Consider the following 14,512-nt stretch of genomic DNA (forward strand, 5'->3'; position numbering starts at 1 on the left):
CATGCAGTTAACAAGCAATACAACCTTGACTCCAAGCCCCAGATTTGAACTGCAAGTGTACAAACTCTGAAACTAATATTAGAGTTGAATGGGGAGTAAAATAATTTTTGCAGGTATGTTAAATTCCTTTCGTAAGAGATTTATTTAACATGACTATAAAGCTAGATGCCCTCATGGGCTAAAAGAGCTAATGAACCTTTAAACAGCAATTTATCGCTAAATCATTACCAGAATTAAGCTAAAGCATTTTCAGATCAATAAACAATTTTATGTTCCTTACCAAATATGGTAAAGTAGATGAACAGGGTATTTAGGTATTAACTTGCGAGAGAGACACAAGACAAGGAGATGTGATCTGATAGAGCCCTCACAGGTCACCTCCCCAAGTCCTGCCTTCTCTACTTATGCATAATGATGTCTTTACAGTCCCTGACTCTGTGTCCCTGATTTCCACCTTTGGCCTAGGAACCCCATGCTTATGACTTGAGTTTCTGACCTTCCATTTACTGTTATCTGCTTAATCCCTGCTCCTAGCCCAATAGAATAACTTCACTCTTAACTGCTCCTTCATGTGCAGTGAGTATGTGTTAAGTATCCTAGACTGTGTTAGGATGATAACTAATCACCCCATCAGAAGAAAGCAAGAAAGCCTCTGCTTCTCATTGTATAACACCTCAGCAGTGAATACCCTATACTACATGATTGCCAGTTTAAAAGAAACTTTTCCAAAAATAAGTCCAAGAGAAATACATACACATGGTTCACCAAATATCTGTTCAACAGAAAATTCTTCGTGATTTGCAAAGTAGCTGATTGAAAGAGACTTCCCACTACGTGAGAAAAGCTGCTGCTACAGAGAAGGAGTAAACCTAAGAAAGTTCATCAGAGCAAGACGGCCCCAGTGGAAAGCAGCATTGGCCAGCACAATGACCATGTAGCTTTATAAACAAAATCACACAACAAGGGAGAAAACCAGGGAAGCTGAGATGGAAGGGAAAGCTAGCCACACCAACAGCAGTGAGGAGACACAAGGCCTGATGAGAGGAAGCATCAGGGTAGTTGGGACAAGGCAAGTGATGAGAAAATAAGTTGTTATCAAAGATCAAGTTTTAAGAAGTATCTTTTAGATTGTCTTTATTGGATCAACACAGATTTATACCTGTTTTATATAACTTTTTCATATGAAGTAGTAAAAGTACTATATATATAATGTGACTGATGGACACAGTGATGACCGTGACAATGAAAATTGCTGAAACAGTAACATATGAAATGATGTTCTTGTGAACTATTTATTTTTTGCCTGATGTTAAGGCAAAACAATAAACCAATACATACTGAAAATTTTCCAACAAAAATGATGAAACCAGAAAGTGATAAAAAGGTTTATCCTAAGCTAATAAATTGTTTTAAAAGAATAAACAGAAAGATCCATTTCCCCAAGAACGAAGCCCAAATGATTCACATCCTGTTTATTCCAGCTAGTCATATATTTTTTGAATTTCTTCATCCAACTACAGCCCATCTACATTTTTTACTCACGTCCATTGCTGCTGCTTTGGTTTAGGAGTAAACAATGAAATCTAGTACTAATATTTCTATAAGCACTTTTGAATCTACAAAGTAGTTTTGTATGTATCAGCTCATATGATCTTCCTGGTGACTTTGTAAGGGTATTATCTCCAGTTTATGGTTAGCAATGATGAGCCTCATAGCTGCTAATGTAGTTGCCTGTGTCTCCTGACTCCAAAGCTTGGTTCCTTCACTATAATAATTTACATGCTCCTTACTTTAAACCTTTAATATTGCAGGAGATTACTGGCCTCCTAAAGTAATAGTCCCCACCATTCCAAACCATCCCATGAACTGATTTCTATCTAATATTCCTTAATTTTGTTTTCTATCATTTTCCTCTTCTTAGTCTCCTACTGCAGACTATTGCACACCTCTATTCCATGCCACTTTATAATTCCATGGACCCACTAAGCTTATTCTTTCATTGTTTCTTTTATACTTGTTCATCACTCTGCCTAGAATGTCCTCCAGCTAATCTGGTCTCAATCATTCAAAGGACATATCAAGTCTAATGTTTTCCACAAAAGGTTTTTTAATTACTCAGATGCCTTCACTTTTTCCTGTAGTCCTTATAGTCTGCACCATGATATTTAGTCATTAATTATTCTTCTAAACTATTTACCAAATAGCTTTGGACATGTTTTCCCATTTTTTAATGCTATTATATGCCAGACACTGTCTTGAGTGCTTTGTATAGGTTATTACATTAATGTTTGATAGTAATTTCTGCAGTAGGTACTATTATTAATGCCCATTTTACAGATGTAGAAACTGAGAACCTGAGTAGCTAGTTCAAAGTCACACAGCTGAGAGGTGATGGAGCTAGAATTGCAACCCAAACTGACTGGCTTCAGAATCCTTTATCGTAAACACCATGCTACACTGCTATGCCCATAAGGACCAATTAGAGAAAAAAGTTGTCACGTATGTAGTATCTTTGAAGAAGAACTCCTCCCTCAAGAAGAGTCTATGTCGGTTTCTACAATTAGAGCTGTGTTCCTTTTATTTAAGATTTTGGTCCTTTTGGTAATGCAAATCTCACCTAGGGGCCCCTCTGTTTTAAGACTTATTAGCTATTTTGTATCTTGGCATAAATGGTTTAGCAGAGCATTCTTCAAGAGTAGGAGGGAGAGCAGAGACAACAAGAAGGAGCCTGAGAATGGGAAGAGTCAACCATCAAAGGGGAAAGCAGGAGGATAGGCCAGAAATGAGAGACAAAGGTGCCTAGAGTACGCTTTGCCCACTTACTATTTTGGCCATGGCCCAGCCCTATTCCCAGCTAGAATGTACACCCCTTGAGGATAAGAACTATGTCTTTTCAATCTTTGAAACTTCTCCCCACTCACCTACAGAGAGTAGAGCCCAGATACTCTGGCTCATGGATGAACAACTTAGAATGATATCATCTCAGAGCCAAGTTGTTTCTCATGTGTGTGTGTTTCTTTGTTTTATTCTCAGAATCCACCCTTTTTTCCTCCAACAAAGATCAGAAGTGGAAACTCAATGAATACAGCTGATAAAGCAGAGCTCCTTTGGTTGAATTAAGGGAGCAGGGCTGGAGTCTCACTTTACCTGCTACTTCCACGTGAGCTGCAGCCCATACAGTTTCTCCACAGGGTCCTAGGGCTTGGAGAATACAGTTTGAACAGCACTAATCTTCAAACTGTACACAGCATGGTATGAAAACCCAGAAAGTTCAAAACACTTGCCTGAGTTCACACAGCAGAGCTGGAACGAAATTTTAGGTCTCCTATCCTGACTTCACTGTTTTTTTCTCCCTGTGCTGCGCTGCCTTCCTTTAAAGCAATCACACCCAAGGGTTTGGCATCTTCCTACTGTGCCAGTGTTCTCTGATATGGTAACCTAAGTCTATCCTTAGATAATTTGACTTTTGCCTTGATTCTCTATAGTCAATCTTTGTAATTTTCTGGAACTGGAAATTCCTTTGATATTAAAAAGGATTTCTAAAAGAAAATCTTGTAAGCAATTTTGACGTGTGGTGGAATTTTTACTAGAGGCATAAACTATGTAAAGAAAGGCCACTGAAGAAAAGACACCATTCTGGACAAAAGTTGTTACTAGTTCTAATGTTTCCCACATCTCTGTCCCACCAGAATTGTTGGATACATTACCAGCCTAATGTCCTGTGCCAGAGAAGGGGCCCAGATCCCTGTGAGAACATATGACCCCCGACCCGTGCTTCCTAAGTATTTTTTGATATCCCCATAGTAATAGGAAATGTCTACTTCAACATGTTAAAATGATTAATCCTTAAAAAACTTCACAAGGGAAAATATTACTCTCATTTTAAAAACAAGAAAGCCAAGACTCAGAGACCCTAAGTGACTTACTCCAGACTTACTCGAGTGATAGGGCTAAAATTTGAACAATTTATGTTTGGTTCCCAAACCAGACTACACCACACTGTTCAAATAAGATACCATCAGTTATATCAGGGAGCACGTCCATCCTTGGTGAATAGGAGGCATATTCCATTTGGTGCCCAGCTGAGCTCCAAAATACACCATTCATACTTTAGCAGAGGGGCATAGAATGGTGGCTTAAGCCAGACGGCCTGCTTTGAATCATGGCTTTGCTGTACACCAGCTGTGCACAATGAGCAAATTGTTTAACCTCTTTGTTCCTCGGTTTTCTCATCTGACAACTGAGATTATAATGATACCAACTCCCTCATGTTGCTGTAAGCATTAAATAAGAGATAATTAGAGGAGAGTCTGGAACATCAGAAGTACTCAAAAATGCTAGTTATTGTTATTAACAAATGATGGTAAAATTTCCATCTGGGCAGACCTTTCCTCTACCCCCACTCCTTTCCTGACTGTAGGGCAGCGGAGGAGGTCTCACAGTAACACAGTCCCTCTTTTGTGTTTATTTAGAATAATGCAAATTGTCCAGTTTTTTTAAGGTAGAGTAAGAGTCACAGTAATTCTGAAGGCTAATGAAGAAGATAAAAATTAGTAGTGTTACATGTACTTAAAAGTTATTTCTTTTAAAATGTTGCATACTCTAAAGGAATGATACGCTACTCATAACAATGATTTAACTGTATTTTATTGATTCTAAGGCCCACATATTTTTACAGTTTAACCTTTTTTGAAACTGGGATTGGGACCATAGAAACTTCACATTCCTCATGTATACACCAGGGATGATAGTATCTATTTCCTAGGGGTGTTTGCGAGATGTATCAGACTATGCGATAATGAGAGCAAACACATCTATCACATTTCTTGGCAGGGCACATTGTTTAGTTTCATTAATGTCCATTTTCTTCCTTATCACTCCCTTTCTTTACCCCCCAAAAAATGTTATTTAACCCAAAACTCATGAAGACAGCCAGTATCCTGAATTCCTTACTTGGCAACTTGGATTCTAGGTCCAGGTCAAGCAATATCTCCCTCCAGAAGTCTCCCTGATGGCTCAGGCAGGAATTAATGTGCCTTTCCATCTGTGTCACAACTCATTTGGACATCATAGATACAATCTTTGAAGTACACACACACCTTTACTAAGCTGCACATGTATTACAGCAATATTATGAGATAATATAATCCATTTTTGCATCTGTTTTCCCTAATGGAATGTATCAAGGTGCCTGATATTTAATAGCAACCCAATTAATTTTCATTGGAAAAAAAGGTAATCAATAAATGTACCAAAATATTTCATAAACTATCAGTAATTTGCTCAAGCATAAACAGAACTCGACCTAAATATTAGTAGGGTGGAAGAGAAAAAGAGTTACCCTGTTCTTGATACAAGTTTAACACCCTCCTAGATGAAGTAATTATCACCCTTTCTGAAAGAATAAGGTTCAAATTTATAAGATATTACTGTATCTCTACAAGAATTGCCTACACAATAAAATGTTTCAGCCAGAAATATGTCTTATACTAAAACTACACTAAACATATCTATAACAAAAAATTAATAATATTGTTGGCAAATTGGTACATTGATTAGATGTCCACATTTCTAATTAATGAAATCTGAAGAGCTCTGCACCTTGGGTTTCTCAATAAAATTCTGTTCACAAAGTATTCTTCATAGATGATTAGGTGCTGCTAGCTCATTTTGTTCAGTTTTATTACTTTTGATCTGTTCAAAAATTGACTCTAATGCCAAGCACACATCCTTAAAAGCAACACAATCAGTTAGTAATTAGTGACAACTTCAGACTGATTTCTAACTGGCCAATAAGCACACGAAAATGTGGCCTACAGCATTAATTATTAGGAATATGCAAATTAAAAACCAAAATGAGATACCATTTCATAAAGACAAAAATGGCTAAAATTTTAAAAGACTGATTACACCAAATGCTGGGGAGGATATGGAGAATCTAGAACTTTCATACAATAAAGAGGACAATGTAAAAGAATACAATCACTTTAGAAACTGTCAGTTTCTTATAAAGTTATTCCTACACTTATACTATAATCCAGCAATTGCATTCCTAAGCACTTACCAAAGAGAAATTAAGGCATTTTCTCAAACAAATTCGTATAAGAATTTCTATCGTATCTTTATTATTAACAGCCAAAAAGTGGGAAAATATCCATCAGGAAGAGAATGGGTACACAAATTAAAGTATGTTAAAATAATCTAGCACTAATCAGCAATAAAAATAGAATGAATCACTATTACAGATGAATCTCAAAAATATCATATTAAGCAAAGTAGCCAGACACAAAAGAGTCAATACTCTATGATTCCACTTATAATAAATTCAAAGCAGGACTAATTTATGATACTAGAAGCCTGAAAAGTTGTTGCCTATGAAAAGTGGAGACTGACTTGAAAGGGACATGAGAAAACTTTTTGGATTGAGAGAAATGCTCTGTATCTTAACTGGGGTAATAGGAGTGTTCATTTTTTAAAATTCACAATGTAAATTTGAGATCGATGCATTTCACTGTTTGGAAATCTTATTCTACTAAAAAACTATGTAAATAAATAAATATGAATAAAAAAATGACATGTACTTTGATAATGGAAGTAGTACATGAGAAGCAATTTCTTGGACGGTGGAAACTGATTTAATTGACTGTTGCATGAAAATTAGGTCTTCTTTACTTACCCCATTTAGTGCCATTGCAGAACACGCAGCACATGGAAAAAGTAGTTGGGCTGTGCACCCCGAGACATAAAGTTCAAAGCAGAGAGACAGCATGTCTAGGGAACAAAAGGTTCTTTTGACATTCCGCCTCATTACAAAGGCCAGGGTTCAATTCTCATACTTGCTTGGAAATCCAGCTGACACAGAAAAGCCTCCTTGACTAAGGACAGACTGAAGTTGTCCAGAAGTTCAATGTCATCCAACTGGAACAACTACAATAAGTATTCAGAGAGATTTTTATTTCAGCACTGTCTGTTCTCTGTATAGTTCTAAGATACAAGAATCTTTTGTTAGGGACAACTAATTTACTATAAAGGAGCCAAGAACATACAGTAGAGAAAAGAAATTCTCTTCAATAAACAGTGTTGGGAAAACTGGACAGCTACATGCAAAAGAATGAAACTAGACCACTATCTTGACCGTACACAAAAATGAACTCAAAATGGATTAATGACTTAAATATAAGACATGAAATCAGAAAACTCCTAGAGGAAAACATAGGCACTGTGCTCTTTGACATCAGTCTTAACAATATCTTTTTGGATATGTCCCCTCAGGCAAGGGAAACACAAGAAAAAAATAAACAAGTGGGACTTCATCAAAATAAAAACCTTCTGCGCAGCAAAGGAAACCATCAACAAGACAAAAAGACAACCTATCAAATGGGAGAAGATATTTGCAAATCATATATCTGATAAGGGGTTAATATCCAAAATATAGAAAGAACTCATATAACTCAACAACCAAAAACTAAACAACCTGATCAAAAAATGGGCAGAGGATCTGAATAGACATTTTTCCAAAGAAGACTTACAGGTGGCCAACACGCAACTGAAAAGATGTTCAACATCACTAATTATTAAGGAAATGCAAATCAAAACCACAATGAATTATCACCTCACTCCTATTAGAATGGCCATTATCAAAAGGACAAGAAATAAATAACAAGTGTTGAAGAGGATGTGGAGAAAAAGGAACTATCATCCACTATTGGTACAGCCATTATGGAAAACACTTCAGAGGTTCCTCAAAAAATTAAGAATAGAACTACCATATGATCCATTTATTCCACTTGTGGGTATTTATCTGAAAAATACTAAAACACTAATTTGAAAAGATATATGCACCCCTATGTTCACTGCAGCATTATTTACAATAGCCAAGAGATAGAAACGATCTAAGTACCCATCAATAGATAAATGGATAAAGAAGATGTAGTGTGTATATGTGTGTATATACATATATATATAGATATATACACACACATATATATATACAGATATACACATACCATGTAATACTACTCAGTGATAAAAAAGATGAAGTCTTGCCATTTGTGAAAACATAAATGGACCTTGAGAATATTATGATAAGTGAAATAAGTAGACAAAGAATGACAAATACTGTATAACTTCACTCATACATGGAATATAAAAAAACAAAACAAAACAAAAACAAAACAAATAAACAAAACAAAACAAATTCATAGAAGCAGACAACAGATTGGCAGTTACCAGAGAGGAAGGGGGGTAGGGAGGAGGGTGCAAAGGACAAAGCGGGTCAACTATATGGTAATAGACAGAAACCACACTTCTGCTAGTGAGCAATCTGTAGTATATACAGAAGTCTAATTATAATGCTGTACACCTGAAACTTCTACAATGTTATAAACCAATGTTATCTCGATTTAAAAAAAAAATTTCGTCAAGGGTCATATCTCCTCCTGAGCTGTTGATTGAATCACCTCCTACCACCTCTAGGATAGTGTTCCAGCAAGTATCTCTTCTATTACTCACATTTTAAGTCTCTTTCTCTCCAAGGGGTCCAGGCCACCTAAGCAATGAGCATATTTACATCTTATCCTATTGTAAATAAAAAACTAACGGAAGACAGCCTTCAGCTTTCCTTCAATGTCGTTACCTCCTCAGGCTACGGCACTTTCTACTTACCACTTCCAGAGCACAGATGAGACCTGCTGTCTCTATCCTCTCAAGAGTCCAGTCATCTTCAACCTCTTACTGTCCAGTTTCAGCCCCAGAACTCTATTAAAATTTCATTCTTACTGGGCATGAATAATATTTATATAAAACCCTAATCTTCCCTAATCTATCTGCTGCATCTGAAATGATTAACCACTTAGCCTTTTTTTAAATCATTCTATACATCTTGATGACAACATGGCCTCTCTCTGAACACAGTTATTTTGACCAGAGTGGTCACATAATGGCAACTGAACCAATCAGTTCTGTTTCTTGGGAATTGGGAGTTGGAGCATAGAGACTGTCAGATCTTTTCAGGCATTTAACAAGAAAGCCACATAAAGTTGTGACCTAAGCAATCAACTTTTGATCTTTGTAAAAAGTGAACAGTGAAAACATATTTTCAAAAGAGAAAGCAATGCAGACAGGAGGTCAAAAGCAGAAATGAGAGACTGCATAGCCACAGAGGGAGAGGAGGCCTATGTTTCTGATTGCTCTCTAGACCAAGGTCTGGGGCCATTTGTCTATGGTATGGTGAGATAACAGTTTAAGTAAGTATTCTTCTTTAATGCTTTAACAAAGAAACCCCAACAAGGTCCTTCACTGGCCTCTCTTTCCTTTTCAGATTTCTTTTATTCCCCTTTCTTCTAACTACCAAGTCAATATGTCTGCATCTATCTTCTCTTCTTAACATTAATTCCAATTTTTGTGTTAACTATTTTGGCCTGAATGACCACTAACATCTCAAATCCAATATTTTCAAATTCATCTTCACTCATAAACTACAACATTCTCTAAATTTCTCATACAGTACTAATGAATAAAACCAACATTCTCTTAGTTATATGGACTGGAACTCCAGGTTCACCTTTGAACTTCTATTTGTCCCAAACTTCTAACCAAGTCTAACTCTTATGACCCTTAACCTTACAATTTCTCTCAATCTCTACACCTCTTTTCCATTCCCAGAGCTACCATCTTGGTTCGGTCCCTCATCAATGTTCATTTGAGGTCATTAGCTTCTTTCAGAAAATAAAAATTCACAAAAAAATTGAACATTTTTACGTTGATCCTAAAATATTCCCATCATTGTACTGTACACATTAAAAAACATAACTTCACTTAATCCTCACCACAGACTTTACACGTGACTATTGATATGACTTCCAAACTGCTCTTCTCTCCTCACTGATTGTACATAACTCTAGATGTGTCTCTCTTCTGTAGTACAAGTGAGAATTTTAAATTTTAGTGAATGTTGCACAGCATGAAAACAGACCAAAACTTAGATGCTTACATAATTAGTATCTTCCCTCCCTTCCCCTTTAAGTGTTAGATCCAATGCAATTTTCCTCACACAATGGAACTTCATTTGATTCCAACTCTTGGGTAAAAGTCAATTACTTATGTTTCAAAGCATGCAAGTAAAATGGGCGTGACACTTATAACTAAAATTAAAATTAGTGTCTCACTAAACAGAGCTGCAATTTCATCCTTTTCCTGTATCACAGAGTGCCTTTTAAGTAAATCTATACGGAAATTATTTCAAAATGCCTAATAGAAAGACATTTTTTAACTTTTTCTGCAAAGATAGAACACATTCCCTATAATAAAAGGTAATACATGCCCCCAATAAAGAACTCAAAATATCAAGTTCAGTTCTTTAAAAATGTCTCATATTTTTATTATGGAATATGAAATTATACATGTAAAGTCTCTTCAGTTTAAAACTAAAACATGCTTAGCATCAGCCAGCTCTTACCTCAAAGAGCATCCGGGAATAAATAATAATAACAGAAGTGGTTGGTAACTTGATCTATGGCAAGTCTAGGTGCTAGTGTAATTGATATAAAAAAATAAGAAATTAAGAAGGCAATACAAAAGTTTTACATCTCTAATAACCACAGGGATAAAAATATACAATGTCTATCTATCCAAATTCAAGTGTTCCAAAGCCCCTTGTCACAAACAAAGTTAAGTCCTTCCTCCCTCCCATAAAATCACATTAAGATTCAGGCTCTCATTGTATCTGTGTTCATCTGTCCCCCTGACTTAGCCCAGACCCTTTACTTAGGCCTTGATAAAAGCTAGAAAGCAAAGGCCCAGAAGAATGTTGTGGGAAATTCTTTGACACCAAGGAACCAGAACCCACTAATTTTTAAAAACATTTTAAAAAGATAATTTAAAAGTAATTTAGAAGAACTTAACCAGCGCTCTGAGTAAACTTCTGTGCCTTAGGAAAAAGCAGGACATAGAAGGATATCCCAGGGGCCAGCCCTGTAGCCAAGTGGCCAAGTGTTCCACTTTGGAGGCCCAGGGTTTTGCTGGTTCGGATCATGGGCACAGACCTAGCACTGCTCATCAAGCCATGCTGAGGCAGCATCCCACATAACAGAACTAGAAGGACCTACAACTAGAATATACAACTATCAACTATGTGCTGGGGGGCTTTGGGGAGAAGAAGAAAAAAAGATTGGCAACAGATGTTAGCCCAGGGCCAAAAAAAAAAAAAAGAAGGGGTATCCCAGAGAGTGTATACTCTCCATGGACCCTTGATATTACAATCAAGGTAGTCTCAACTATAATATTTGCACTCCAACATCCCATTCCACCTTCAGAATTAATGGAAAGATAATAGTGTGCATAGCTGTGCTGTGCCACACAAATGTCCCCTTAAGGACTAAGGCACTCCAACTGCAGAGAGTGTTGTGTTCATTGCCAAAGGCACATAGCTGAGCTGCTCCCTGAGAATGACAGTGGTCAAGGGGTTATTCCCCCTCCTCTGGGTCAGCCCACATCCAATGAATAATTGATGTGGGTACTCAAATGCCTAGCCCCCTTGTTTTAATACAGGGACCATCCCAACATTAGACCTTCCTGTAAGATTGCCTGAGGCCTCTGTTGCAAATGTATCATGGTTCAGCTTCTCCCTCTACCTAATCTAAAAGAAACTCTGCACATATAATCTCTGTGGCACAGTCTGTTTCCTAGAGAACCTGACTTAAGAAAGTTGGTACCCAGGGAACACTGAGGAAGTCACCCTAAAATGAGATATTTTATCTGGATCTTCTCTCTTGGACTGGCAATGAGGACCTCATCATTGATGTCATGTGGACAGCTGATAGCCTGTGGTCTACTGTAGCAGTACAATTGTTAAAATATCCACTAGTGGTAGACTGGAGTGTGATACTACTGCAAGGGAATGAACTCATAGGTACAACATCTCAAGGTATTTGAGGGGTTGAGAAGAGGAAGTGATTAGCACTATGGAATAGAATAGCTGTTGCTAGGGTCTCTTGATGAACTGAAAGACAATGAAAGGCTAAGAGTGATTAATCACCAATTTAAGGCTAACTGTAAAAACAGCAAAAGGCCATGTTGCCATATAAATAAATTCTCATCTATTGCAGCAGATGCAGAAAAAGCTGAGCACCAGATCCAGGAATTAATCATAAAAGTGGCAGAGCTCCAGAGAAGGTTTAAATCTCAACTTAGGCAGGTTGGCTATGCCAAGTTCGGGGCCTTAATTGAGAAAAAATGGGACTGTGCGTCACGTGATGGGGACATCGGGGTTAATTCACTTGAAACTCTTGAATCCTCAGATTCCCCTGAATCAGTCGATACTGTAAAAGTGGCCTACTCCTCCCTTTAGTGGCTAGTGCTCCATCCTTGCTTGTAGACAATGTAAAGGTCTCCAACTTCCAAGACAATCTGTGTACCCTCCATCAAGATCTACCACAAATACCCCCATGGACATCCAGACCAATAACTAGGGTAAAGCCACAACACAAACCAGCTGAGTAAATGTGGGTCTGTTAAGGAAGGAAAGAGACTGTATGTTGAAGAAAATACAGGACCTTACCAACATATATGCACCAATAGGAACCGAGAAAGTACTTAAGAACCGGATTCTGCAGGTACTAAATCACTGGGGAGGTATATAAAGTTAAATAGGGAAGAATGTATTGCTATGGAAGCACTCTCCTATGATATTGAATTTAACACCTGGCAAGGATCATGGGAGACAGTATTAAAGCTATGGTGATTCTTGAAGGCTTGGAAAATGTTATGGTCTGTACCAAGTAGAAGTAATATGGTAAAGAGTAGAGAAAAAGTTCATAAGTCTCAGAGAAGTGGATGTACTAGAGTAGATATACTGCATAAAGCCAGAAAACTCATCAGCGTAAAATGTTCCATGGGAGGACACACTATCTACCATTGAGATAAGTAATATGATGTTGAGTTTCTCAATGGCATCACAGAGTATCTCAGTGGTGGCTATCCTCTATAGGCCAGGGATGTTATAGAACTAGGTTTTGATAACAATGGCAATGATAGGATCCCAAAACAATTTAGGTGAGGTAGTAGCACTTAATTATCAGAAACAGGGTGGGTGTAATTATCATAATAAGTTGCAATGTTAAAAATGGAAGTCATAAAGCGACTTAGGGAGACCTAGGCAGATGGTTAATAGAATGCAGTTCCTAGAGGCAAGATAGATGCACACTCCTCCACAGATACTGTTTAATTTACAGAAGCAAAAGGAATCATGAATAGGTTATCAGAAGATTGAGGACAGCCTCCCCACTAAGAACATAAATCTCTTGCACAGTTTCTGGACTTGAGCCAACACTCAAAACCAGAACCCAATGACCAAAGGAGAGGCCACGTCTCCATGAAGTTTGGACCCCACTACATTATGACAAATGAATATGGTAATGATTCCCATATACCTTCACCAAAGGGACCTACTTCTATAACTATACACAGGGGAAAAGAGAATATCCAAACATTTTGATCACTGTGAGACACAGTCTGAGTTGGCATTGATACTAACTGATCTGAACTCTATTTTAGAGTGGGGGTAAGTGAGAGCAGGTACTAAATATAGTCTTAGCTCAGGGATGGCTCTCAGTGAGTCCAGCAGGTCCACAGACTCACCCAGAGGTAATTTCTTCAGCCTGCAAATGTATAATTGGAATGAACATATGTGGTAGTTGGCAGAACCACTACATTGATTCCTTGGCCTGTGGGGTAAGAGCTATCATGGTGGGGAAGACAGAGAGAATAAATAAACAAACATTATCATGTTCTGAGGAATACAGAGATTAGTACTACCCTTGAAGATTTAAGTGATGCAGGAGCAGTGGTCTCCACTATATCCATATTTAATTCATGTCATTTAGCACCAGACTTGCCCCTGAGAAAGCCAGATAGATCCTAGTAGATGACAGTGGACTATCACAAACTCAACAAAGTAGTCATCCCATTTGCAGCTGGTGTGTAGATGTGGTATCTTTGCTAGAGCAGATGAACATAGCCTCAGAAACATAGTATATGGCCATCGAACTGGCAAATTTATTCTTTTCTATCCTTATTAGGAAAATGGTTCAGAAGCAGTCCACATTCAAGTAGGGTAGACAAGAATATACAGTCTTCTCCCAGGACTGTTTAATTTTCCCAACACGTACAGGGACCTAGATTATCTGAGTATTCTGAAGAACATCACATTGCTCTACTACATTGATGACATCCTGTGAATTGGATCCAGTGAGCGAAAAGTGGCAAGAAGGTGAACAAGAAGGCCTTGATAAGACATGAGCTCCAGAGGAAGATGAATGCTATGATGATTCAGAGATCATAACAGTGCAGTTTTTAGGGGTAAGTGGTAAATATCCTCTCGAGAGTAAAAAGTAAATCATTGCCTCTCACATCCAAAGCATGGTAGCCTCTTCAGGTTCTGGAAAGTATTATAATCCATACTGGTTAATACTACTCTGAATAAAATGCTGTGATATGAAAGACTGACATGGTTAGG

The 14,512-nt window shown here is 37.6% G+C and overlaps 1 protein-coding gene across 1 annotated transcript in view; it reads right to left on the bottom strand.

The window, feature by feature from the left end:
- UNC13C (unc-13 homolog C) overlaps positions 1 to 14,512 on the bottom strand; it is a 565,722-nt gene that overhangs the window by 533,386 nt on the left and 17,824 nt on the right.

The sequence above is a fragment of the Equus asinus genome, chromosome 2 (assembly GCF_041296235.1).
Source record: "Equus asinus isolate D_3611 breed Donkey chromosome 2, EquAss-T2T_v2, whole genome shotgun sequence".
In the NCBI taxonomy this organism is placed as follows: Eukaryota; Metazoa; Chordata; class Mammalia; order Perissodactyla; family Equidae; genus Equus; species Equus asinus.